The sequence below is a fragment of the Cervus canadensis genome, chromosome 11, assembly GCF_019320065.1.
Source record: "Cervus canadensis isolate Bull #8, Minnesota chromosome 11, ASM1932006v1, whole genome shotgun sequence".
Taxonomy (NCBI): Eukaryota; Metazoa; Chordata; class Mammalia; order Artiodactyla; family Cervidae; genus Cervus; species Cervus canadensis.
This window is the reverse complement of record NC_057396.1, coordinates 29475943-29500756: the sequence shown is the minus strand read 5'-3', so window position 1 is coordinate 29500756 and position 24814 is coordinate 29475943. Positions and strand designations below refer to the sequence as shown.

The window sequence follows — 24814 nt, the reverse complement described above, 5'->3', positions numbered from 1 at the left end:
TTCAAAAGTTCAAAGTAATCTAAGGACAGACATATTCCAATAATAGTCCCCAAGTAAGGAGCAACCCTATTTTTATTTAGAAAAGTGAATTGTCCAAAGGTATTTTCTAAGCTGGAGAGAAAGCTCCATCTGCCCACTGCATCAACTCAGGTGCAGTCAGGGCCATCAGCTCCTAGTCACCCACTGTGACTCACTAGGTAGATGTCCTCTCCCACCCAGAGCTGAGTGATCAATGGAAGATAAGTTATCCTTCATACCATGTTACTTTAAAAAAAATTTTTTTTTTAAATCTTTATTGGCGAATGGTTGCTTTACAGTGTTGCATTAGTTTCTACTCTACAGCAAAGTGAAGCCACTGTGTGTATACATAGATTCCCTCTTTTTTTTATTTCCTTCCCATTGAGGTCACCACAGAGCACTGAGTGGCATTCTCGGTGCTATCCTCATTAACTATCTATCTTATACGTAGTATCAATAGTGTTTTTATGTCAGTACAATCTCCCAATTTGTCTCATCACCCAGACTTTCCCCCTTGGTATCCATACATTTGTTCTCTACATCTGCGTCTCTCTTCTGCTTTGTAAATAATATCGTCTATGCCAGTCTTTTCAGATTCCACGTGATAGCAAAGAGAAACCAGGATGTGAGTGCCTATGGCTGGCATCTCAGGCTCCATCAATTCTTTTTATCTTTTCATTGAGAAATGATGTAAAAAGAGAGCATGCAATAGAGGTGAGTTAACCTAACCTTTCACAGCTTCTTGCCTATCCCATCTTCCTCCTCCCTCTCACATTCTCTGTATTCTTGGCATAATTCTTTCCCAACAGCTCCCTTGAGCACCTTTCTGCTCATTATTTTATTCTACCTGCCTAGATAAATCTCCAGATGATTCACTCCCTCTAAAACCCACCTACTCGAACATTGTCAGGGGATTCCTACAAAGAACAATCAAGCATTTGCCTGGAGGACTAGTGGACTAGATTTCTTCTGTTTTAATTTACAACATGAAATAAGGAGCTTAATCTACACCCGGCCCCTGGGAACCCCACTTAATAGACTGTGCATCAGGGAACTTTCCACAGACTGCCTTGGAAGATGTCTTCCATGCTACTGGAATATTCTCTGGCCAACAGACTGATTGCTGATGTCTATTTCATGCCTCAGTGGCTTCTTGCTGTTGACCTGGGTTCATTCTCTCATTCAGCTTATTGAATAGTTTTTATGAGACAGGTTGCTGTCAAAAGGCTCTTTGTACCTTCATCAGAGGACAGAAGGAAGGGCATACAGTATATAATTCATCCATTTTTCTTAGTCCTCAATATTTGTGAACAATTGTTCAGAGAGGTCCATAGGAGGTCCATCACATAGTGATGTGGCCAGAACACCCTGCAAGAAAAAAGATGAAAGAAAATAATTTTCTCCTTCTTAAATATGGTCCAGTCTTCAAAATTCACTGAAAATAGGAGCTGATACTTTCTGTGGATAGCTATTGGAGATATAAACAGAATGAACAGTCGTCCTCAGAAAGACACAAGATAATCCTATAAAGCAGTACTTCTTCTACTTGAACAGCATTTAGATGTCTTTTTAGAGGAAAACAACTGTCGTGTAGCCCCATGTTGACACCAATTTATTGTATTTTAATGTTTCTTAGATATATATAACCATTAAACTAAGCTTAAACCCCTTATGCATATTAACCCTTAAGCAATACAGTCAAAATTAATTGCAAATAAAGCTAAACTAATACTGGAATCATTAGCATTAGTTTAATATGACATATGACAACTTGGTAAAATTAATTTTTGCTCAGAATGTGACTGTGATTCCAAGTGCTATGGTGTATGTACTCGCTTTTAAGTTTGGTCTGCCTCTGTTGTCTCCTGTTACGCAATGACCCCATCCCTACAGTACTTCTATGAAAATTCTGAGAAGCCACCACTTCTTTAGTATACACTGAAGCTCTCTGGCTTTCACTAGAGTGCAAGTGAATTCTACCTCACCCCCTTCTCATTGGTGAAACATACCACTTGGCTCCGACACAAATGCAATGGAGCTCTGGAATCACGTAGCAGTTGTCAATTCTGAGGTCTTTCAGATGCCCCAAGATATATGCATGTGTTTTTTTTTTTTTTTTAGATCATCAAACTGAAAATATAACATAGAAAATTTCTCATCAAGTACCATGTGTAAAATAGATAGCTAGTGGGAAGCTGCTATATAGCACAGGGAGCTCAGCTCAGGGGTCTGTGATGACTGAGAGGGGTGGGATGGAGGGAGGGATGTCCAAGAGGAAGAGGATACATGTGTACATAGAGCTGACTCACTTCATTGTACAGCAGAAACTAACACGATGCTGTAAAACAATTATACTCCAACAAAAATTTTTTTTTAATGTTTTTTGACTTTCTAAGAATATGCCTCTAGCCTCCCACAGAGATTCCACATATTCCTGCTTGACAAATATGGCCAGAGAACCATCTGAATTTCTTCTGTCAGAGCCCATAATGACACAGGTCCTGTACCACTGTCCAGAAAGAGTTGGCCCTGCTTCCATCACAGAGATGGAGGTCAGGAGGGATGAGGAAAAAGGCATGGCTGCTCAGACTGAGCCATCTCCAGAATCTTCCAGATGGAAATCAGGCAGAAATTCAACTCATTTGGAATATTTTGCACTTGCCACAAATGGCTGAGAGACTATTATGATCTAACCCTGTGTAGGATGCTTTTATGGGATGTTATAAAAGAAAAAATACATACACACTGGCTAACAAGAGAGGCGGGATGACATAATGGCCTATTTCATCTGCAATTTCAGTGATTATATAAATGATGAATAAAATCCAACTACAAGTGCTTTTTTATTATCTTCTCGATGGGGTAAGATCTGAAAGCTTGACCCCTGGAAAGTAATAGCCTCTTTCAGATGTATCCAGATCTGGAATAAAGCTGGGGATCTGGACTTTGACCCAAAGCTCTTAAACAGAATGCGGCTTATCACTCCCCTGAGGGACAGAGAGAGTTTTACAATGAGATCATCTTACACTGGAGGAGTCGTATAGATGACTCTTAAAAGTCAATGGAATCTACCCCAAAATGGCTTCTACTGGGGGTGGCTGAGATATCAGATGGGCAGTACTGAGCTCTTCACCAGAGGCCCCCTACCTTGCCCAGGATCAAGGAGAAGGTAAGAGGTCAAGCTGCTGATACTCATGTCCTGGAAGCAGGGGGTTCTGTCTCTGTCTTGAGGTCACTAGATAGAACAGGACCTGAGTCATTCTTTCTGAAAGTGTTTGAGCTCAGATCAAGTCTCTTGTTGTTCAGTCATGTCTCTTTGTGACCTCATGGACTGCAACACACCAGACTTCCAGTCCTTCACCATCTCCCAGAGTTTGCTTAAACTCATGTCCATTGAGTCAGTGATGCCATCCAACCATCTCATCCTCTGTCGTCCCCATCCCCTTCTCCTCCTGCCTTCAGTCTTTCCCATCATCAGGATCTTTTCCAATGAGTCAGTTCTTTGCATCAGTTGGCCAAAGTGTTGGAGCTTCAGCATCAGTCCTTCCAATGAATATTCAGGGTTGCTTTCCTTTAGGATTGACTGGTTTGATCTTGCAGTTCAAAGAATTCTCAAGAGTCTTTTCCAACACCACAGTTCAAAAGTATCAACCCTTTGGCGCTCAGGCTGTTTTATGGTCCAACTCTCACATCCATGCATGACTAGTGGAAAAACCATAGCTTTGACAATACAGACCTTTGTTGGCAAAGTAATGTCTCTGCATTTTAATATGCCGTCTAGGTTTGATCAAGTCCTAAAAGCCAGCAAACCAATTACTGAGCAAACTACCTAACCATACATCACATTAGACGTCCTCTAGCCAGGGTGTCCAGAATCTGGGTTCTTTACAATAGAATGGAATCTCTGGGGTAATACCCTTGCTGGTCTTCCATTCCTGGGGGAAGTCACTTTGTCATGTGTTGCTGAGTTTGTTTGTACCTGTTGTCTGTCAGGCATTTGTAGTTGAAACCAGCATCACTTTGGATGCTACCTGATTGAACCAAGATTTCTCTCAGTAACTTCTGCCTATCTCAAAACTCACAAATCATCCATGTAACTTGGGGCTTTATCACCTATCAATGGATTCTATTCAATGTGCACGGATAGGAGAAGGCAGATTTGTAAGGCATAGTTCCAGCGAGGCAGAAAAGGAAAGACGACCTCAACAGAAGTAGGTTACCTTTATTCAGGCAAGGAGGGGTGGCAGTCGGCCTAACGACCAGGCTGAGCGCCGAAAGGGATCAGGGAGGCTTCATACTTATAGGGAGGTTTGTGGAAGCGATAAGGGAAACATCAATCAGGCGGGATATTTTGAGTATTCTTTTGTTGAGATGACACTTGTAGTTGGGCAGGGGGTGATAAGTCTTCTGGGAGGGTGTAGGGGGCGGTAGGTTTCCGGACAGGGGGTGATAAGTCCCAGATAGATGCAACTGGCCTGGAGCATCAGGATGGAACTAAAATTATGCTTTGTTTTCTCCGAAGTTAGATGATTCAGCAAGGGGCCTTTGAGACTGTTGTTCTCTTTTCTAGGCCCAAAAGACTCCTTCAAGATTAAAGCAACCTTTCCGGGTAGAAGTAGGCAGTTGAGAGAAAGTGTTTGCAGATCTCTCACACCTCTGATGGTGATACACAGCATCCATTAGTGAGACACCTAATCATCTGTAGCTGTCAAATCCAAACTGCCTTCTTTTAAGAGCCAATTTGTTTTCTTGCCAGATCAATGCTCTTATCTGTAATTGTGTGGACCACCAGCAACAGCCAATAACCAGTTAACATGCAATTCAATTTAGGAAGAAAAGAAATGTCTTAATTCAAACATTCATTGTACAAGTGTGAAATGCCCTTAGTGAAATTAATGGTGGCTGAGTGACTATAACTTATAAATCAGTTTGCCTGAGTGGAGCAAAGTGATAGAAGGAAATAATATAGACTTTGGAACAGATGAACACAACTTTGCTCAGTCTTTTGATTTTTAACTCTGGGTCTGCTGCCATTACTATATTCTGTTGATAATGGTTGTCAGCATGCCTAGATCTTATCTAGTGTAACAGCTGGAACAACAGTCTAAGTTTCTAGTGCTCCCACCGACCGTAACTTCTCAACAGAATGATGCTCTGCTGCCTACTCATTACTCCCTCCTCTACTCTAGTCTTGGTCCCCAAACAGTTGTCTTCAGATGTCCATTAATCCTATCATGAGACCCCATCCTCCATTTTTCATTTGAAATGGATGCAAAGGAAGATTTCTACTTTCTAAGACACTCTTGTGTTGTACAGAGGCTGTGGCCTGATTCACAATTTTTTAAAGAGCCAAATCATATGTCTGTACCATGCTCCAATACATTTGCTCATGAAGCATAACATCACTGAAAGTGCTCTAAGCAAGTAGAATTTTCCATTGAAAATAGAGAATAGCAAGCTGTTCACGAAGCCTGTATCCTCTTTTCCCTTGCCACATAGCCGGATCATACCCGCTCTTTCCTTTTCTGTTTGATGTGGCCATGTGACTGAGTTCAAGCCAGTGGAGTCTGAACCTAAGTGAACCTTAGTGAAGATGGGCTTGAACGCTTGGTCCTAAGAAATCTTTCACATACCATTCTTCTTGTTCTTTCCTCTTCTAGTAACTTGACACAGATTAATAATGACAGTTTTGGAAGCCAAAGTGTTGACGATGGAATAGTAGATGGAAGAAATAAGAGTCCTTGAATCACCATCTGGGAGAAAGTTGGGCATCAGTTAGGAAAACCTATTTTATCCTTTATCTGAAAGCAAAGTAAACTCTTTCGGTGTTTGAACCTTTATTGAATTTGGGGTTTACTTGTTACAGCAGCAAGCATGAATGTCAATGATACAGTGTGTTCTACTGAATATAATGAAAAAGGAAAGTGATATTTCAAGATTCCTAACAGTTTTAGGATATTTTCCTCCCAAAATGAGTGTTTTTAAAGAACAATAATAGCTTCCTTAGGTTTGAGATTCAAGTTCCTTGTCCGAGCGAAAAAAAGAAAAAAGAATTTTGGACTAAATCTTCCTGGACCCATATCGTGTTACTATTTTGTTTTTTTCCTCACATAATCTCCCCCTTTTTTTTTCTTTTTTGAGAAAGGAAATGCAAAACAAAAATGCCATACAATGAAAAATCTTTTTCCGAGTAGAGTGGAGAATAGTAAGGAGGCCAAGTCAATGTAGAAACAAATAAATACAAAATTTATTAGAATTAAACCAACTAGTTACACCTGGCTTTGACATTGCTTTGGGGCTTTTTACTGCTGCAAAGAAGTATGAAACAAAACGGTGTATTATGAAAAGAGGGAAGGGTAGAGGGAAATCTTGAGGAAGGAAGGGAGGAGGGCAGATACAGTGTTGAAACTCAAGTAGGAAACATAGTGACATTTAGCATCGGTTCCATGACTTTCTAACCAGTCAGCGCTGATAGATTGTGACCCCACCTGTTAACGAAAAGAGCTGTTGTCTGCTTCCTGTTTAGTCAACTCTTGCTCCTCTAACAGCAAATGAATCTCACATGTACATAGACACAGACTCCCACACAAGCACACTTCCAGACAGCGGGTCATAATTTCCTTCAGTATTAATTCCAAGAATTGCCACACTGTTCAAGTCTGTCTTCCAAATAAACTTAACCTTCATGTGTAAGTGATTTGACATTACATCTTTTCCTATTAATGAAAAAAAAATTTTTTTTCTACAGTCACCCAGCTTCCAAAATAATCCCAGGTATAAAATGTAAATTACATTAGATGTTTAAACTATTCTGGACATACCTTAATCCGATAATCCTTTCTTAATTCAGGAAGGGTCTTAAAAGATGGACTGCCATTTATCAACCCAAGAGAGCTGAGACCCAGAATTCAACAATATGCTGTTTTCATGAGTGGCTCCCCTGGTTGGCAGGATACCACAAAGCACTGTGGAATGCCAAACACCCAACTCTTTGGATTAAAAGCACAGTAATTCCATGAAGATTTTTGTTCTGAGTTGAGAGAATGGTTGTGTAGTGACTCACACTTCTTCAGACTTATCAGAGTAACATTATGTCAAGTATTTCATAAAATGATCTTTCTTTCCCTCTGTCCTTCCTCTCTCTCTCCCCCTCTGTCTCTCTCCCTCCCTCCGTCTCTCCCTCTCTTTCTCCATCTCTCTCTCAAAGGAAGAATTTAAGGTGATTTGTGAATCTTCCTTCAAACTTAGCTAAAATTTAGCTTTAATCTGACATTAAAAAGATTAAAAACAAAAACAAAAACCTGACCCTAATGGAGAAATCTGGTCCATAGCTAAAAGGATTTCAGTTAACAAGAAAGGTCCTCTGACTTCCACACTGATCAGATTCCAACCACAGTTCTAGGCATCAGAAGTGGAGAAAGAAGATGTAGTAGGACTTGCCCATGCCTTCTCTCTCAGGTTTCACCTCTTTTTACCCAGCACTGACGTAAGGTTAAGAAGGACTGCAGCACCCAGGAGCCCTGAGTTTGACTGTCACTGGCCCATGAACATTCTCTCTTGAGCTGTTTAATCAGACACAGAAGAGTAAGTCTCTGACCTCCGAGTGAAAGGCTCCAAGGCTATGTTCTAGACTCAGGGAAGAGAATTGAGTATGAAAATCACTTAGGACACATGATTCACATTTCTTCCCATTTGCCTATTTGTTTAGTCCCTTGTTTCATTCCACAAAGTACTGAATCAGATACTGAGGTAGAAAAAGGGAGAAACTTTATCAATGTAAATTTATGAAATAAAATCAAAAGTCAGAATGATAAAAAAGGCAGTACAAATACGCTAGCCATAAAGTATATGCTATGGCAGACAGAGTCACTTTTGTTCCTGGCCAAAAGAAACTATTATCAGGAATGTTCTTCAGGCTTTTGGTCTGACTGATGTTTTTAAAATTTTAGAACATGAAGAAAATGTAAAAAATTTTAAATAATTTGTAAACCTCTCACAAAGAGATTTAGAACTGCTTACTCTTAGCTTTTCTCTTTCTCTCCCGCTATATATATAAATATAAATTACATTATGTGCATTCTTCCACATCATTAACTATTTTATGCAAAAGTGATTTGTAATGGTCTGAAAAATGTTACCTCATATGGACATATCATAATTATGCTAGACTCCTATTTATTATTAGACATTTTGATTGCTTCTAATAATTTGCTATAATAAACTCATGATGGAGGGCCTTATATATAATCTTTTCAGACATTTCTCATAATTTCCTGAGGATATAGTCTTATAAGTGGAATTATCAGGACCAATGGTAAAAATTTCTGTGTGGTTCTTTATTTTCAAATCACTTTCTAGAATGTCAGTAGCCATTTTCATTTTAACAATGATTCATAAGAGCACTTTCTCAACATTCTTTTCAAAATAAATTACTATTTTTAAACATTTCATTAGTTTGATAGGTAGAAAATAGTATTTCATTAAATTCTTTTCTTCTGATTTCTGATGAAATGGAATACTTTCCTTCTTATACTTGTTAAGGATTTGTTTTCATTTTTAGAGTGTGTTAGTTACTCAGTCATGTCCAACTCTTTAAAGTCTCATGGACTTTAGCCTGCTAGGTTCCTCTGTCCATGTGATTTCCCAGGCAAGAATACTGGAGTGGGTTGCCATTCCCTTCTCCAGAGGCTCTTCCCAACCCAGGGATCAAACCTGCATCTTCTGCATTGTAGGCGAATTCTTTACTATCTGAGGAGGATAGCCTATTTATGTGCTTGGTGCTTGACCAGTTTGGGTTTAATTTTTAATATGTTTTTATTGATTTTTTTTGTTTTTTAATATAAAATTTTCACATATTATAGTTTGTTATATTTTTATTCATACAATGCTTTAAGCAAGTTCTTTTATTCTTTATATTTTCTAAATATTTATAATACAAAGTAGTTGAATATAATATATGTACTTTGAGATCCACCACTTGACCCAGTGCTAAATTATTATACATTATTCTAATTCTAAAATATTTTGGAAGATATATCAAGTTTCTTCCTTTTGAATAATTTTACTTATTTCTGTTTCATATATAAGCATCTTCCCTCTTACAAACTCCTGTCAGTTTTAATGAGCTAGATATTTGTCATTGGTTTAAGATACAGACTTTTTCATATTAAGAAAGCATACTGTTTGTTCTACTTCACTATAGTTTTCTTTTTCAATATTGGATACTAAATTTTATCAGATATGATTGATATGGTCACGTAGCCTTTCATGGTTTGATTTTGAGAGACATAGTATTTAAACAGACTTGGATTCTTTGATTCAGGAATTTACTCTTACATGTCAAAAAAAGTTTTTTTTTTTTTAGCCATACTATTTAACTTCATTTATTGGTCTATTTTGTTTATGACTTGTTTTTTAATTAATTAGTTTATTTTAATTGAAGGATAATTACAATATTGTGGGTTTTGCCATACGTGGACATAAATCAGCCACAGGTGCACATGTGTCCTCCCATCCTGAAGCCCCATCCCCCTCCCTCCCCACCCAGGCACTGGCTTTGAGTGCCCTGCTTCATGCATGGAACCTGCACTGGTCATCTATTTTGCATATGGTAATATATATGTTTCAGTGTTATCCTCGCATATCATCCCACCCTCGCCTTCTCCCACATAGTCCATAAGTCTGTTCTTTGCATCTGTGTCTCTTTTGCTACCTTGCATATAGGATGGTCATTACTGTCTTTCTAAATTCCATATATATGCATTAATATGCTGCACTGGCGTTTCTCTTTCTAACTTATTCACCTCATTAGAACTGATTCAAATGTGTTCTTTTTCATGGCTGAGTAATATTCCACTGTGTACTTAATTATCAGTGTTTTAGTTTGCACTTTTTATATCCACATACATAATGTGGAATTCCATAGTATTATTATATGCAATATAGATAAGATTTTTTGATATCAGCTTATAGTAAATAAATTAGAAATGTTCATTTATTAAATTTATTTAGGTTATTATTTAATTTATTTATTTAGTAAATTAATTAAATATGTTCAGTATTTTCTCTGTTCTTGAATTTACAGTTCACATTACTTTTAGCATTTTAGAGAACTCATCAGTAGGAATCTCTGTCCCTGAAACTTTTATTTGATAGAATAATTCCTTAATAATTCTTTGAAATGTTTGCCATATTATTTCATCTATCCAAAATTTCCATTCTCTTTGAATCGACTTTGATAATTTGTAAGCTCCCTAGATATTTACCATTGTGTTGTGTTTTTCAAAACACTGTGAAGTTTCACATACATCATTTTCATTAAAATTATGTTAATATGACAGATATATATATATATGCAGCATTAGATATTTTTTCGTTCATTTATTTTAAATGTGTTGCATTTTTTTCTTTACTTCCTGGTGAAAATTTCCTCTGCTGAATTTTTCTGATTTCTAATTTACTTATTTCTGCTGTTATCTTTACTGTTTTCTTCCTTCTGCTTTCCTTAGATTGATTTCAGTTTTCTAGCTACATGAAAAAATGATCATGTATTTTTCACAACTAAATCACTTTAGGCAATGAATTACTTCTAATTAGAACTTTGGCCATATCCCATAAGTTTTGGTAAACAGGTTTTATTGGATTGCAATTTTAATTTTTATTTCTTCCTTGAAATACTCATTCAAGGATGATTTAACTTGCTTTTGTAAACCATCTTCTCCCTAAGCACACATACAGCTTTGTTAAAATGACCTGAACTTTTAAAATATTTTTCAGGAATATTTTCAATATTCTTGATTTCTGCCCTGGATTTTATAACCAAATATATTACAAGTTATATCATCAATCCCTGTGTTCTGCTATCTAAAAATGTAAACAACTGTATTACTTGAACTATTCTTGATCCCATCGTATTTTAAAAATTAGTAGTTCTTTATAACCTTTGTCTCAGTGCTATTTGGTGCTGTGAGATAAACCATCAGATTGGTAGCACTGAATTAGTCTGTCCAGCAAACAAGTTTGAAGCCATGTCCTACAGAGATTCTAATTGAAAGCAGCAGTGGCTATTCCATTGGCATCATATTTACCAATACAGTTCAATTTTACCACATTTGACACAATTCCCCTTTCATCAAGTTAACCAACTTTCCTTCAAAACTCAGAAAAAAATAAACTCAGCTAAATTTCTCCTTCTCCATAAAGCCACCCTTAATTTCCAGCTTTCTTGAAAGTCCCCTCAGGACTTCCCAGAGCATTCTATACACATAATTATCCCACCATGTGTCCTGCTGGTTTTCTATGACTGTTTCTCAGCTAGGCATTTTGTGGGTAGTGCCTAGCTCAGTGCCTGAGAATTTATAGATGGTTGATGAAGGTTTTCTTAAATGATTTAAGGTAATAAAATGGGCATCCCAAGTGTGGCACAGTGGTAAAGAATCTGCCTGCTAATGCAGGAGACAGAAGAGGTGTGAGTTCAGCCCCTGGGTTGGGAATATCCCCTGGAGTAGGAAACCGCAACACACTTCAATATTCTTGCTTAGAAAATTCCATGGACAGAGGAGCCTAGTGGGCTACAGTCCAAGGGGTCACAAAGAGTCGGACAAAACTGAGTGACTGAACAGGCATGCATGATAAAAGGAATACTCAAATAAGCAAGCATTTTGAATGGACAGTAACTATTATCTATTTGTTCATCTCCTCTGATTGGCTCTTTAGTTTTAGTGTTGCCAAGAGAAAAAGTCTGCAGGGACCTTCTTTGTGAAGTCAGAAAGGGACCTCCTCATGAACTCAGAAAGGAGAGCGGAACTCCAGGAGGGTGTTCACCTAGAGAATTAGTAGAGGGGTTGCTCTTCGAAGTACCGATAATGGCTGTAGGACATTGTGAGGACTGGGAACTTTGTAAGTGCCCGCATCTATTATCAGTTTACCCTCTTCCATTATTTCCCCCAGTGGCAGCTTTCAGCAACACTCATCAGAGGATGGTCTCTGCATACCTGAACAGGTTCATGCTGCAGCTCCTCCCTCCCCAGTCTTCCCTGACCACTGGCTTGAGAGTAACTCCCTCCATCTCTGAACTTCTTACCCACACAATGACCTTACTAGAAGCTTGGCTTCTAACACTTACTGCTTTCTACCATATTTTTCCAGTTTAACAGAGTTTGAGGATCTTTGAGGATGAATGGAAAACTACTTTTTCATTCACCAAAGTTTCTAGCAAGACATTTTGCACATTGTTATGTATTGAGTGAGCATGTTAATGCATGTGTGTATATACATGGGCCTAGGAGTATGTGTATATGGAATTGCACACCCCACAAATACCCATTTCAAAACCTTTCTCCCCAGACAAAATCAAAAGAAGGGGAATGTGGAGAAATTTTGTGCAGGGAGGATCAAAAATGTCCCCAAACACCTGCAACCTCACTTCCTTCCACTCTACTTTAAAGTCCAGAAACAACATACCAAAAACTTTGCCTCTTTCAGGAAAGATAAATGCAACCAGTTATTATGAATATGTAACAAAATATTTCTGCACTTCCTCAAATTAAGATTGGAAAATTTCTGGTTCCTGGAGAAAGCTTAAAACACTTCCCCATTGTTGTCAGTAGTCAAGGGAAACTCCCTGTAATGAGCATGAACCCCACTACCTCCCCTACAGATATGTATACATGCAAGTATCTGGAACCAGAAATTACACACATAAGCCCAGGCACACATGTGCACCCACAGACGTGCACACATACATGTGCATTCTTCTCATTGACTTGGGAGGTCCCTCCCTGACAGAGGAAGGATAGAACTCGAGGGTTGTTGGAGCACAGTAAGTTTCTAGCACCAGCTGCCATCAAGCACTGGTCCAGACAGGCAGAAGGACCATGTGGCTGAATTTCAGGGTAATTAAGAATGTAAATGGAAGCCCTCAGTGCCACTGGGCACTTAGCAGCATGTGCAAAATTCTCCCAGCAGGTACCCAGGTGGGCATGAGGCCAACAGCCTTCCCACCCCCCGCCACTTTTGGCAAGTGAGGCTGAGCTGCTCTGGGGAACGTAAATGCAAGAGCAGTGGTGGCAAGTCAGATTCTCATTAGAGAGCCAACACGTTTTGCTTCCATGCTGTCATATTGGTGGCATGCTGTTCTCCCCTTAATCTGTCAGCTCTCCATCACAGTCTGTTGGGGCAGTTCCCTCTATTCCTGGCCAGATTATCTGCACAAATAGTTGAAAGGGAGATTTGGTTGGCAGCAGGGGCCTTCTGATTTCTCATTATCTGACCTAGGCCTGCTGCCGTGGTGGGCAGCTGGTTATTCCAGGTAGGGTGTTATTCTGGGTCTCCTTTACCTTTCAGCACTCCTGTCCTTCAATTTCTGATGGGGCTCCATGATCACAGAACCCTTCCCCAGCTTCAGAGAACAGCAGAACTTGGGAGTCAAGAATTTTACCTCCTCTTAATGTCCCTTGCTTCTCATCTTAACTCAGAAACACCTTCAATAAGAATTAATAAATAATGTCACTGATAGTAGAATTTTAAGTTTTGTGGTCACTAAACAAGAGAACACATTTTGGATGGCAGTCTTCCCCGAGCTTCTTGGTTATTTGTAGGGTTTACTCTGATATTTTTGTCCCTTCTTCCACATCCTTAGCATGATCTTGGTCCTCAAGTTTCTGCGGGATAGTTTTTTTGACAGAAACTGTGCCTAAGGATCCAGAGCTCATCAAAATAAGAGTTAAAAAATATTACAAGGCCAGCTTTTCGATGCATTTCTCTCCAGAAATGCAGACTTGCACATTCATCTGCATATAGGACCCATCCTCCTAGATGTCCATAGTTACTCACAAGCAACACTGAACTACCTTGTCTCCCAAGGCCCCTTCTCCTTGAGAACTCCCTACATAAAGCTACCGAATCACCATCCACCAGGCTGTCCAAGTCAGAAATCCAGACTTCATCATTCATCTGGACTTTGACCTTGACTTCCTAAAATTAATTAACTATTAAGATCCATCTGTTCTATCGCCTTCCCCACAGTTCCACCAACACAGTCATTACATCACTCCAAGCAACCATCAGGCATAATTTGACTGTCATTGTCTTTCTGCTCTTATCTTCTAGCATTGGCACAATTTTCAGGAAAAACAGGATGATAATGTGATGGTTGCTTTATTAGAAGTAAGAGCAGAGTACAAAAGGAACATAGAGGAGGGAAAAATTCCTTCTAGCTTTGATGGGCATAGGCTTTTGAGAAATACTTTGAGATAGAGATAAAATATTTTCAAAGATAAATACTGGCTAGAAAACGACACTTGGTGAAAGAAATTGCATCAGTAAAAGTATGGGTGTTTTCCAAAATCAGAGTAGTCTAGACTGAATAGTCTTATAGGCTGTGTGTTAGTTTTCTAGGACTACCATAACAAAGCACCACAGGGACTGGGTGGCTTAAACAATAGAAGTTTATTTTCTTACAATTCTGGTAGCTAAAAGTCCAAGATCAAGGTGTATTGGTTTCCTATGAGGCCTTTCTCTTTGGCTTGTAGATGGCTGTCTTGTCTCTATTTCTTCACATGGTCTTTCTCTGTAAGTATATGTGACACACACATGACTTCCTTATTTATTTATTTTTTTTTTGTAAGCAATGAAGCCAATTTATTTTTCCATCTTGGGGAATACGGCCCATTTCTTTACTTTTTAGGGTATACAACTTGATTTAATATGCATATACATTGTAAAATTATTTCCACAATCAAGTTAATTAACATATCCATCAGCTCACATGATTACCTTTGTGTGTGTGATAAGAACACTTAAGATCAATCCTCATAGCAGTTTTAAGTATATAATAGAGTGTTATGAACTACAGTCACCATGTTGGAAATTTGTACTCTTTGACTAACATCCCCCCACCCCTAGCCCCTGGAAACCACTATTCTACTCTCTGATTCTATGGATGTGACTTTTTAAGATTCAACATGTAAGTGAGATGTTGCAATATTTGTTTATCTGTGTCTGGATTATTTCACTGAGCATGATGTCCTCCAGGTTTATCCATGTTGTTGCAAATGACATTATTCCTTCCTATTTATGGCTGAATAATATTCCACCAAATGTATATAGCACATTTTCTTGTTGATGAATCCATTGACAGGTTGTTTCTGTATCTTGGCTATTGTGAATAATGCTGCAGTGACTGTAGGAATGTAGATACCTTTTTGAAATACTGATTTCATCTTCTTTGGATATATACCCAGAAGTGAGATTGATGAAACATACTGTACTTCTGTTTTTTATTTTTTGAGAAATCTCCATACTGTTTTCCATAGTGGTTGTAACAACTTACATCTCTACCAACAATGTACAAGTGTTCGCTTTCCTCCACATCTTTGCCAACCTTTGTTATTTCTTGTCTTTTTGCTAATAGCTATCCTAACAGATGTGAACTGATATCTCACTTTGGTTTTGATTTGCATTTCTCTGATAATTAATCATGTTGAACACCTTTTCTTATTACTGTTGGCCATTTGTATGTCTTCTTGGGAAGATGTCTATTCAATCCTTTGCCAAACTTTTCATCAGCTTATTTTATTTTAGTTTGTTATCGAGTTGTATGAGTTCATTATATATTTTGGATATTAACCGCTTATCAGGTATATGGTTTGAAAATATTTTATCCCATTTCATAGACTGCCTTTTCATTCTGGTGAATGTTTGCTGTAAAAGAATCTTTTTTAGTATAATGTAGTCCCATTCATTTATTTATTGTTGCTTGTGCTTTTAGTGTTATAGCTAAAAAATCATTGCCAAGACTAATGTTAAGGTTACCCTATCTTTTGTTCTGTGAGGCTTATGGTTTCAGGTCTTCCATTTAAGTCCTTAATCCATTTTGAGTTAATTTTGTGGTATAAAGTAGGATCCAATTTCACTGTTTTACATGTGGCTGTCCAGTTTTCCCAACACCTTTTATTGAAGAGGCTTTTCTTTCCCCATAATATATTCTTGATACTCTCATTAAAAATAAGTTGACCATACATGTGTGGGTTTATTTCTGAACTCCCTGTTCTGTTCCATTGGTCTATGTGTCTGTTCTTATGCCAGTACCAGACTGCTTTGATTATTACTGTTTTATAATATAGATTGAAATCAAGAAATGTGATGCTTCCAACTTTGTTCAGCTTTCTCAATATTGCTTAGGCTGTTCAGTTTGTATGTGGTTCCACGGGAATCTTAGGGTTATTTTTTTCTATATCTATGAAAAGTGCCATGGTATTTTTGATAGGGATTGCACTGAATCTGTAGATCACTTTAGGTAGTATAGACATTTTAATAATATTATTTCAGTCCGTGAGCACAGGCTATCTTTCTATTTGTATCTTTTTCGATTTCTTTCATCATTGTCTTATAATTTTCAGTGTATGGCTCTTTCACCTTCTTGGTCAACTTTATTCCTAAGTATTCTATTATTTTTGATGCTATTGTAAATAGAATTGTTTCCTTAATTTTTCTTTTGCACAGTCAGTTGTTAGTATACATAACTGCTTCTTTTTATAAAGACACCAGTCTATTAGGTTAAGGCCCTAATGGCTCTATTTTTAACTTAATTACTTCTCTTAAGGACCTGATCTTCAAATATTGTCACATTCTGGGAGTTAGGATTTCAACATGAATTTGCAGGGGAGACAAAATTATCCCATAAAGGGCTGTTATATTTCAGAGTTTTGGAGGAACTAGTATAGAAAGGCAAGTAGAAGTCAAAGTGTGAAGAACTTTGAAGTAAGGAATTTGGACATTTTTCTGAACTAATAATTCAAAAGAGTTTTCAGCAAGGGTGTGCCTCGATCAGATGTGCATCTAAGATGACTGACAATAAAGGTCAATAGTCCAGACAAAGGAAAAATTTGGAGATATTAATAGGTCAGTCAGAAGGCTGTTGTATTGAGGTGAGGTAGGGGAATGAAGGTTAGGGTGAAAACACGGCTTATGCAGGGCAACAAAGGATGATGAGTTTGAGAGACATTTTGTTCACAGAGTTGAGAAGACCTGAATGGGAAACCTCGAGATCCCAGGTCTCTAGCCTGAATTACTGAGGACAGTAATGTAATGAATTAAAACCAAGAACACACATTGAGTCTGAGGTGCTATAGTCTATCCAAGTGAAAACATTCAGGAGGTGTGGCTCTACCATCTAGGAGAGGGAACTGAGCTGAAGGTACAATCGATGTCATTGCTGAGATCAGTCTGGGAGTGTGCATTGGCCAAGAAAAAACACACATCTTAAAAAAAGGAACCATGGAGAAATGCACAACTATGGGGCAGGTGGAAAAGAAGAGAAAGCAGAAAGAAAGGAGGAAAAACAGAAAAAAAATAGAGTTTCAGTTGTCACACAGGAGAGAGTCAATAAAAAGAAATCAGAAAGTCAATCAAAAACAACAGAGTAAGAGAATTTAACAGAAAGCATTGAAGTTGGGCTCCAGAAGAGAAGTTATGGTGGAGGAGTGGAAATAGAAATGGAACTGCAATAGGTTTGGGGCTCTCCCACTGGGTCAACAGTAAGGAATGCACCTGCCAATGCAGGAGATACAGGAGGTGCGTATTTGACCCCTGGGTCAGTAACATCCCCTGAAGGAGGGCCTGACAACCCACTCCAGTATCCTTGCCTGGAGAATCTCATGGACAGAGGAGCCTAGTGGGCTACAGTCCACGGGGTCACAAAGAGTCAGATGTGACTAAAGCAACTGAGCACACAGTAGATTTGAGAGTGAGGGGAAATCTGGTGGTAGGAAGACAGAATTAGCCCATTTCTGGAAGCATAGCTATGAAGAGAGGAAGGAACTGAGTAGTTGATGGGGAAGTTATATTGGTATCTTGCTGTCCCAGCCTGGTTTCCATACCCACAGAGTAAGCAACTGCCTGATAGAGAACTTCATCCCACACCTTCAATCAGAATGACAAGCTGTGTGACCTCTACATAGTTTGCCACGAGGCTTTCCTCTGTGCCCCCACGGTGATTGTACATACTTCTGTCTCAGGGTCTCTATGTATATGGCTCTTATTAAAAAGCTTGCCTTCCCATATTACACCATTAATGCCTCAGTGGCAGAAATTCATCTTTTTTACTCCCTGCCTTGTATCTATGTTATCAATATACAGAGAAGGAGAGGGAGGGAGGAATAACAGTGCTAACACTTGAGCATTTATTCTGGGCCAGGTGCTCTGCAGAGTATCTTTTTTGAATTAATCTTTACATTAACACTATGAGACGATTATGATTATCTTCATTTTACAGCTGAAGAAACTGAGGTATCCATATAACTGACCTGTCCAAAGTCGTGTAGTTAGCAAACAGCTGAGTATGCCCCTGAACTCAGGCATTTGTTATCAAAAGCCTGTATTCTTAAATGTGCAAAAATCAACTACATTATTTTAAAAATTTGACCTATATAAGTGGATAACCTGGAAATATTTTGAAATGTTTATTTCCTAAAAGAAAAAAAGCAAACAGCAACCAGAGCTACACTGGATCTGCTGAATTGCATTTCAGTTGCCTTGCATGGTGTAAAACAGAGCATATGATCGTCCCATCACTCCTGCAGTGTTGCGTTACGTTCATCTGTCAGGTTTGCTGGTTTCCTAAATCAACCAGTCACAGACCATCACGTAAAATATTTTTCACTGTCAAGTTCTAGAGCATAAAATTAGCCTTTATTGCTTTGACCATTACTGATTTCAAAGGCCAAAGAATGATTGTATAGCAAAGGTAAGCTGAGACTTGACTAGAAGGGATCCTCAGATGAAATAAATTTTTGCTGATGGTTTGCATTTGAGCACTGCTGTGAAGGAATCATCAGGACCCTAAGATATTTCCTTAGGGCTGGGAAGGCTGGGCATAAGCATGCTGGTCGTGACTCTCTTCACCTTCAGCACGTCTTCCCATGAGCCAGGCCATTTCACTGAGTCTGGGCCCAAGCAGTAGACACAAAGGGAAGTCTTAGCCCAGCCAGCCCTCTGTTAGGGCTTCAGGTGCTGAAATCCCGGGGATCTCCAGGGTGAGAATCAAGGTGCTTCCTGGAAAGCCTCCAAAATAGTCTCTCCCATGGGCTTCCCTGATAGCTCAGTTGGTAGAGAATCCTCCTGCAATGCAGGAGACCCTGGTTCAATTCCTGGGTTGGGAAGATCCCCTGGAGAAGGGTAGGCTACCCACTCCAGTATTCTTGGGCTTCCCTTGTGGCTCAGCTGGTAAAGAATCCACCTGCAATGTGGGAGACCTGAGTTTGATCCCTGGGTTGGGAAGATCCCCTGGAGAAGGGAAAGGCTACCCACTCCAGTATTATGGCCTAGAGAATTCCACAGACTGTATAGTCCATGGAGTTGCAAGGATTTGGACACAGCTGAGCGACTTTCACTTTCATTTTTCATGAATCATATGAGGAAGAAGTAAAGTTAAGTCAATGGCTTCTCCTTTAGATGATACGTGTTTTTAGTATAAAGAGACTGCCAGCTCCATTCATAAGCTCAAACTTGTATCAGCCATAGTTTGAGATGAAAGAAAAGGTCAGACCATGTTTCAACTTCTCTTCTTTGAAGACACCTAGGCTTTGGTTATCTTTTACTAATTATCACTGCCCTCATCACCCAGGCCTCAGATGGATTTCTGTACTATAGCTGTCACAGTGGGTTTAGTGAAAAATCTCAAGGTAAAGATACCCTTTGGATGACGGGGTGGAGAATGCAAAGCTGGCCTGCTCCTCAGCAAGTGGATACATTCCTGAATGAGGACCATGTCTTGTTGAAGGCTGTCTGTGAAGCCTCATGTTCTGTACTCCTCCCCCGCACCCCACCAACAGTCCCTCTTTGACTTGGATACTACTTTAATCCTTCACTTTACAGCTAAGAAAACTATAGCTTCGCAAGATTAACTGTCCTTATAGGATGGATTGTGTCCTCCCCAGAAGATATGGTGAAGTCTTAACCTACAATACCTGTGTACCTGACCTTATTTGGAATTAGGGTCTTTGGAGATGTAGCCAAGTTCAGATGAGGTCGTTAAGGTGGGCCCTAATCTAAGATCACACAAGTCAATCCTAAAAGAAATCAACCCTGAATACTCATTGAAAGGACTGATGCTGAAGCTCCAATGCTTTGGCCACCTGATGCGAAGAGCCAACTTATTAGAAAAGATCCTAATGCTGGGAAAGATTGAAGGCAGGTGAAGGGGGCGACAAGGGATGAGATGGTTGGATGGCATCACCGACTCAATGGATGTGAGTTGAGCAAACTCCAGGAGATGGTGAAGGACAGGGAGGCCTGGTGTGCTGCAGTCCATGGGGTCACAAAGAGCCAGACACGACTTAGTGACTGAACAACAATAAATTCAAACACAGAGACAGACATGCACAGAAAGGAGACAATGTGGAGACAGGGAGAAGATGGCCTTGTGACAATGCAGGCAGAGATTGGACTGGTACCCCTACAAGTCAAGAAATACCAAGGGTTACAAATACCCGGAGCTAGGAGAGACAAGAAGGAGTCTCCTCCCAGATTCTTCTGAGGGAGCCTGGCCTTGCTGACACCTTGATTTTGGACTTCAAGCCTCCAGACCTGTGAGACAATAAATTTCAGTGGTTTTTGGCCATCCTAGTTTATGGTCCTCTGTTACAGCAAGCCTAGAAACCTAGTATGACTGCCGTACCCAAAATCACAGAATTAGTCACCTCCAGAATTAGATTTGATTCTGATTCAGAATCATGAATCAGAATCAAGATTCACCTCTGGAATCATGTCTGTCTGGCCCCAATACCAATGCGCAGCATCAAGTATGAATGATCAATTCCACCACTTTTACAGAGAAAGTACCCTTGAAGTCTGCTTCTGAGGATGAGGGTGAATTTGTTAGGTGAGGAAGGGAAGAAAGAGAAATTCAGGAGCACAAAAGACATGAAAAGAGGATGCTGTGCTTTGAGAATAGACATGACGGCTGCATGGGGTGGAGGAGACGTGTATGGCCAGGAAGTGGGACCGTGAGAAACACCTCCATCTTCTGGGAAAGCCCTGGATGCATACTTGAAGGTGGGCTTCTACATTAGAGGAGCATCCAAAATGATGGGATGGCTACAGTCTGTGCCCAAATCTGCTGCCCTGCAACTTGATGTTAGAGCTTTCATGGTCATAAATCTTTCTAGCACGGTCAATGCTAGACTTAGCCAGGGTGAGCTGGAAGATTCCATTAGCAAAGGAATCTACCAGATAAGGAACATTTTCCTTCCTTGTCATTAAGCACTGCCTCTTAATTAAGCTGTCTTCCGCATACCCGATCAGACAGAAATTCCAAGAAGTCCTTTTCTAGGAAAATGCTTATTTCTGTTCCCATCTCCTCCACAGCCACCTCCCTCCCTTTCTCCACCCCTCACCTCTGGCAACATCTCCCTTAGTAATGGGCTAGTGCCTGGAGGTAAATAAGCCAAGGGACTAGGGAGAGAGCCCCTTTTATCTCAACACTGATGCAGGTGTGTGTGCCGGGAAGGACATGGTCCCAACCCCAGGCAGGTGCAGAGACAGTGCTCAGAGCATGAATCACAGACAGGTTCAAGCCAAGCTTTGTGATAAGTGCAGCGAATCCTTTAATCTTGCAGAGAGAGAGAGGAGGTCACACGCTAGTTATTAGTGGTAGCACTTATGGCACCTCTGGATTCCAGGTCTTGCCTTGTTTCTACCAATAAAGACTCTTTTTTTGAACACTGTACATTTTGATCCAATTCAGGTAAAGTTAATTTCAGTAAGGCCAAAGAGGCTGTGTCTGCAGTGGCCAGTGGTACTAGAACATCTTTAAATGAATAAGAGAAAGAGAGTAAGATCTCGTAGCCATTTTTCTTATTTTCTTATTTTTATTTTTTGGTCACACCATGTGGCATGTGGGATCTTAGTTCCCCAAACCGGCACCGCCTGCCTTGAAAGCACAGAGTCTCAAGCACTGGACAGCCAAGGAAGTCCCGTTATAGCCATTTATAACCTCTCTTCCTCATCCCCTGCCTCACACCCAGGCGATCTCAAAGGGCTATCCATTGTTTCCTGTTTTCTCCTGCCTCTCTCTTTCTCCACTTCCAGACTGTAGGTGACACTCACCTCCTCATTCTTACAGTTACAGCTCCTGTATCACCTCTCTTGCACACACGCCCCTGCCCTTCCCACCTCCCCTCCCACCCTGTGTCAGCAGACTCAGGCACTTCCTCCCCACTGTTTCAGCCACACTGCATCAGATCAGCTATCAGGAGATTTATCACATTGTGCTGTAATTATGTATTTACTTTCCTCAATGGTGGTGTAACAAGCCACCTCAAAACTCAATGGCTTGAAACAACAATTTTTTATTATCGTTCTCGCTCACACAGTTCTGGGGTTTCACTGGGCCCAGCTATGTCATTGCCACTGGGTCTCTCCACAACCACTATCAGAGTAGGGACATCCGTAGTACTCAGGGCTGGGATTGGGATTGTCTCCAAGGCTTTGTTATACACAGGGCTGATGCCAAGGCTGAAAAACTCCAACAGCTGGGGCCCTTTGGGCAGGTCTCCATCTCTCTCCAGTCTATCCTCATGGTCGATCCTTCATGGAAGCTTTGGAGTAGTCACACACCTTACCTGGCTACTCAGGACTCCCAGAGGATTGTTCCAAGAGACAGTGATCTAGGCAAAAGCTGTTATTACCTTTTATCAGCTAGCCTCGTCTCACTGTGCCACTTTTGCCACAGTCCTAGACCACCCATATGCAGAGGAAAGGGAATAGAATCCATCTCTCAACCCCACAGAGGAGGATCAAATCACAATATAAAAAGAGCACATAGGATGAGATATGTCCATTCATATGGCCATCTTTAGAAAATACAGTCTACCACAGTTATAAACCCGGGGCTTGGCAAAATGCCTGGCACTTAATGTTTTCTCTCTAAATACAACCAGCTGATTGAATGGATGGCCCTTATCCCCCCGCCCCACCCCCACCCCTCCATGTAGACCTTGTTATCTCATGCCCAGCTCTAATCTTGCCTTTCTGTTTAGCCCTTCCTACATTCAATTTATCCTTTACCCTACTTTCTGAAGAACTATCTTAAAATCCTGCATGTCTCATTTTCAAAGGTTCCAGTAGCTCTCAGTTGCCTATGGCAGTGTGATGATATTGTCTTAGCTTGTGTTTCTGTGAAAATGGCACAGAGATACATACCCATATACGTATTTCACTTTATCTCTGGACTGAAAGAAGAATATGTCTGGCATGTGTATGTGTTACTGTCTTCCAAATGTGCAGTGTCTATTGTCTATAGAAATTGTCCTGAGGTCGGGGTTATTGTTCTGTTCAGTCACTCGGTCATGTCCAACTTTTTGCCAGGCTTCCCTGTCCTTCACCATCTCTTGGAGCTTGTTCAAACTCATGTCCATTGAGGTCAGTGATGCCATCCAATCATCTCATTCTCTGTCACCCCCATCTCTTCCTGCCTTCAATCTTTCCCAGCATCAGGGTCTTTTCCAATGAGTGGCATCAGGTGGCCAAAGTATTGGAGCTTCAGCATCAGTCCTTCCAATGAATACTCAGGACTGATTTTCTTTAGGATTGACTGGTTTGATCTCCTTGCAGTCCAAGGGATTCTCAAGAGTCTCCTCCAGCACCACAGTTCAAAAGCATCAATTCTTCAGCACTCAGCTTTCTCAACTCTCACATCCGTACTTGACTACTGGCAAAACCATATCTTCGACTGTATGGACCTTTGTTGGCAAAGTAATGTCTTCTGCTTTTTAATATGCTATGTTTGTCATAGCTTTTCTTCCAAAGAGGAAGCATCTTTTAATTTCATGGTATCATAGTGATGGATTAAAACATCATGTTTAATTGTGCTCCCTCTTGTAGTCCCACAAAAACAATAGCAGAAGGCTAGAAAGGACACACATTCTTTTTTTTTTTTTTTCATTTATTTCTATTAGTTGGAGGCTAATTACTTTACAATATTGTAGTAGTTTTTGCCATACATTGACATGAATCAGCCGTGGATTAATGTGTGTTCCCCAACCCGATCCCCCCACCCGCCTCCCTCCCCATCCCATCCCTCTGGGTCTTCCCAGTGCACCAGCCCTGAGCACTTGTCTCATGCACCCAACCTGGGCTGGTGATCTGTTTCACCCTTGATAGTATACTTGTTTCAGTGCTATTCTCTCAGAACATCCCACCCTCGCCTTATCCCACAGAGTCCAAAAGTCTGTTCTGTACATCTGAGGACACACATTCTTGTAAGACTGGACTGAAAAGAGGTAAAACCTCAAAATTTTGGATAGATAGCCAACAGAGAGCAACAACTGACTCGGGATTTGCAGTGTTGAAGCTGCTTTGCACCAAAAAACTTGATTAGGGCTTAGGAATTGGAAATTCCAAATGCTTCTGAAATTGAGGAAGAAGGTGGGGTTGAACAATTAAAAAGAATGAAAAGTCTACATAAGAAGTAGACTAAAGGTAGAAGATTAGATCTACTAAAGGTAGATCTCCTCTTGGAGAGGATGAACCAGGATGACTGTGGACAGAAAAGAGCAGGCAAGTTGATTATGTAATGTGTGAGTAAAAAGAGGGGATGTAATAAAGACCTACACATGGAACAGTGAGATATCTGGGCACCTTTTCCTACTAGGCTCATAAATATTAACAGATAAGTTTTGACCCATGTACCCATTCCTCAAACCAGTCAAGAAATTGGGGGACTGGAAGGTGTACCCAGATGATTAGGGGGAAATGTCAGAGAGCAGCATCTAGGAAGCATCAGGTCCTGACTGGC

The 24814-nt window shown here is 40.1% G+C and overlaps 1 long non-coding RNA gene across 1 annotated transcript; it reads right to left on the bottom strand.

The window, feature by feature from the left end:
* Nucleotides 1–1412: 1412 nt before the first annotated feature.
* Nucleotides 1413–24172, bottom strand: LOC122450269. The gene is made up of 3 exons (XR_006272092.1): nt 23941–24172; nt 6727–6734; nt 1413–1424 (listed from the first exon to the last, which is right to left on the bottom strand). It is a non-coding gene; the product is annotated as an uncharacterized LOC122450269 (long non-coding RNA).
* Between the last annotated feature and the right edge of the window lie 642 nt (nt 24173–24814).